The sequence below is a fragment of the Myotis daubentonii genome, chromosome 7 (genome assembly GCF_963259705.1).
Source record: "Myotis daubentonii chromosome 7, mMyoDau2.1, whole genome shotgun sequence".
In the NCBI taxonomy this organism is placed as follows: domain Eukaryota; kingdom Metazoa; phylum Chordata; class Mammalia; order Chiroptera; family Vespertilionidae; genus Myotis; species Myotis daubentonii.
In genome coordinates this window covers 21552190-21555395 of record NC_081846.1, presented here as the reverse complement: position 1 = coordinate 21555395, position 3206 = coordinate 21552190, and the positions used below count along the sequence as shown (strand labels likewise).

The window sequence follows — 3206 nt, the reverse complement described above, 5'->3', positions numbered from 1 at the left end:
GTAAAGTCTGATGAAAAATTTTTATACATCTTTATACACCCAAAGAAAAATGGCATGTGGCATATCCACAAACCAATCCTGAGGCAGGAACATGGTAGAATTCAGGTTTGTGACACTTTCAAAGCCATAGAATAGAGTTAACGTTATGAGGAGCTGTGATGCAGTCCCTACACAGATGGCTTTATTTCAGAAAGGATCTTCTGGGAAGATGAAATTGATCCTGGTCTTTCTGGTGATCAGATATGATATTTACTGGTTCATAATATCAATGAGAGTGAATGTGTAGCCAGTTCATTCTAGGAATTTCTTCTACTACTTTGTCCATTCTTGTTCATAGCTGTCTTCCTAGTCATTTATCTTGTCCTTTTTCCATTTTACCAAAAGGTTAATGAGAGTTCTAGGTCTAAATCCACTCTGTGCACACTAGGTGGCATAAACAACAAAAGCTCCCAGGGCTTGAGGCCAGTATGCAGGCAGAAGTACATGACAAGTTGCTTGTTCACCAATCTGTCCATCTTCTCATGGTGAAGCTGATGGTTTATGAGGTCATTTTCAGTTTTAAAATAAAGCAATGAGGAATTACATCTGTGCCCAAATTGATGAACAAGATGTTGGATAGAATGAGCCCAACAATAATGTAGGTAAAAAAGGGGCAAATATTCTAGATCAGAGTGTAAGCAATAATCTTCTTTAGGTTGTCAATTATTAGGCAGCTTTCCTCCACCCTGTGACTAAAGATGCAAATATGTCATTGTCGTTTAGTAAGACTGTGTACTTACATTTTTGACTGCATCAGAACCTGTGTACCTCATGGCAACCCCAATATGTGCCTTCTTTAGAGCTGGAGAATGGTTAATTCCATGCTTTGTCACAGCAGCATCTGCATCCTGCCTCTGAGAGCCCATCCGACATCTGCTGGGGAGATAGATGTCTGAGCAAGGATGATTTCTGAGTAGTTGGTTAAGAGATCATTCAAGTGTTCCTGACTTGTGTCCTTCAGCTCCATACTGGTCACCATAGTGGCTTTAGCAGCCTATTTGTTAACTTGCTCCACAGTAGTGTTGAGACATTTTTAAATGTCTTTTATTGGCTCATTGTTGGCTGAAATGATACCTACACTCTTGGCAATAGCTTTGGCTGTGAAGGGATGATTACCTGTAAACATAACAACATTGACCCCAGCACTCTGGCTCAGTGGACTGAAGGGGATCAATCATTTGACAAGAGCTCACAAAGCAGAAGTTGGAGGTTAGAAAGGTCATGGTATCTGTTCAATGAATAGGTTTCTGGAAACTCAATTTCTGGCAAGTAGAATGACAGAAGCCAAGAATGTGGCTCCTCCAAGCCACCTAGCCATGTATACTCTATGGAAGGCCTTACCGTGCCCTTGTCCAGAGGCTTGTTCCAGGACATTGATAAAGATGGTGCTACACTTCTCTAAGATCTCATGGTCATGAGGAAGCACTTGTCATTGATGTCATCCATCTCATGTATAGGGTGCTGAAAGTTGTTGGTAGAATCAAAAGGGATTTCAAACACTTTGAAGTTTCATTTCCTAATTTTTATCACATCACCCAAAATGATCTCTGAGAATTTCCAAGGGCATTTCCGGAGGCATCTCCAACCACAACTTTCTCAATGATGGGAACACTTTCCTGTCCTTGTTTGAACTCAACTTGATTATACAGTGTTATTATCTTAAATAAGGAGGCTCGGATTCCAGAGCTTCAGGCCAAGAATTGGTTTGTCTCTTCTTCATGTGTGTCAGCTACATAGATCTGATGATCAAGCCACAGATGGGCTCTGTTGTGAGTCCAAGTGTCAATTTTGTCACTTGGACTGACTGAGGGTCTCCATTACTTCAGGTTCTTTACCACTTTTCTTCTTGTCCATCCATTTCTTGTCATTAATGAGTGTCGGTGACAATGATCTGGAGGTACATGGGCCACAATAATGCCAAGGAGGAAGATGGTAGAGTCCAGGACATACTAATAGATACTGATGATGAAGAAAAAATATGCTGGTGAAGAAACAACTCCTACCATAACACAAACAAAGTACTTAATCTCAATGGCAATGGGTGTCTTTTCATTTCCTATTCTTTTTTTTATTGTTGACACTATTACAGATGTCCTTCTTGAAACCAGTGAGGCAATCTGTCCAGTGATGGTGTGATTGCTGGTGTTGGTGACCATGTTAGTTGCTGTGCCTTTTTAATGGATTGTAGGAGAGAAATCAGTGATTTTTGTTTCAAGGATATTACCATGAGTAAAATCACAGGAGCAGGATTGGAACTTAGACTTCCCAGTAAGAGATAAATTATCTACTCTACTCCCTGAGAAGCCAGTCACATGACACCCCTAGGAATTTGGTCTTTCCTTTTAATCTCCATTATGTTCCTGGCCTTTAACCGCTCTGCAGGGATTGTATTCTCTTTTGCATCTCAGATGATAAGAGTTTGGAGAGAAATAATTTATTGAATCTGATCATGATGTTGGTGCGTTTCATCTCTTGGTAATAAACAAAGATCCCCATAACCAGAACAAGCACAGAACCCAAATATATACTTATCATTGGAGTACTAAATCCCAAATGCAACCCAGCCCAGGGCAGACTGAAGGATGAAGAACCCTTGCAACCGCCTTGGATTACTAAGGTGGAACTTGCTAATTTATGATGTTTCTTTGAGAGACCTGAGGGTCTGGCATTGTCTTGAGCCAAGAGTTGTGTAGTTCTCATGCTGGAAAGACTCACATCATTTGAACCATAATTCTCCTCCAGTTCCTTATTGCTCAAGTTTTGGTTATTCAGGTTAATGCTTTCTTGTTTCTCTTTTTAGAGATTCTTTATGAGTTTCAAGCAGTCATTCTTTAGGCCTCTCTATTTCTCCTAGCCATTCCTTTGGGTGTTTTCTCTGTCTTTATTCACACTGAGCTGCCAAGAGTAAATTTTTGACACCGTCTTGCCAAAATGATGCTGATGACCTGCATGCTGGTAGAGTGAGATGGGTTTCAGGGTCCTGGGCCACAGGAAGGCACCATTCCAAGGTCTGAACCATAATAAGAGCCAGGGCCTATGTGTCCAGGTGTGGGACCTTGAAATAGGGGAGCTGAAGGGCCAGTGTCAGCCCAGTCCCTCTGCTGGCATCAGGCAACCCAGTGGGTTCAGTGCCTACTCCTGGTTTTTCCTTATTTCTGTTCATTTTT

At 41.3% G+C, this 3206-nt stretch overlaps 1 pseudogene; it reads right to left on the bottom strand.

Annotated features, from left to right (window-relative positions):
• Positions 1-1151: 1151 nt before the first annotated feature.
• Positions 1152-2768, bottom strand: LOC132238809 (potassium-transporting ATPase alpha chain 2-like; annotated as a pseudogene).
• Positions 2769-3206: the final 438 nt, after the last annotated feature.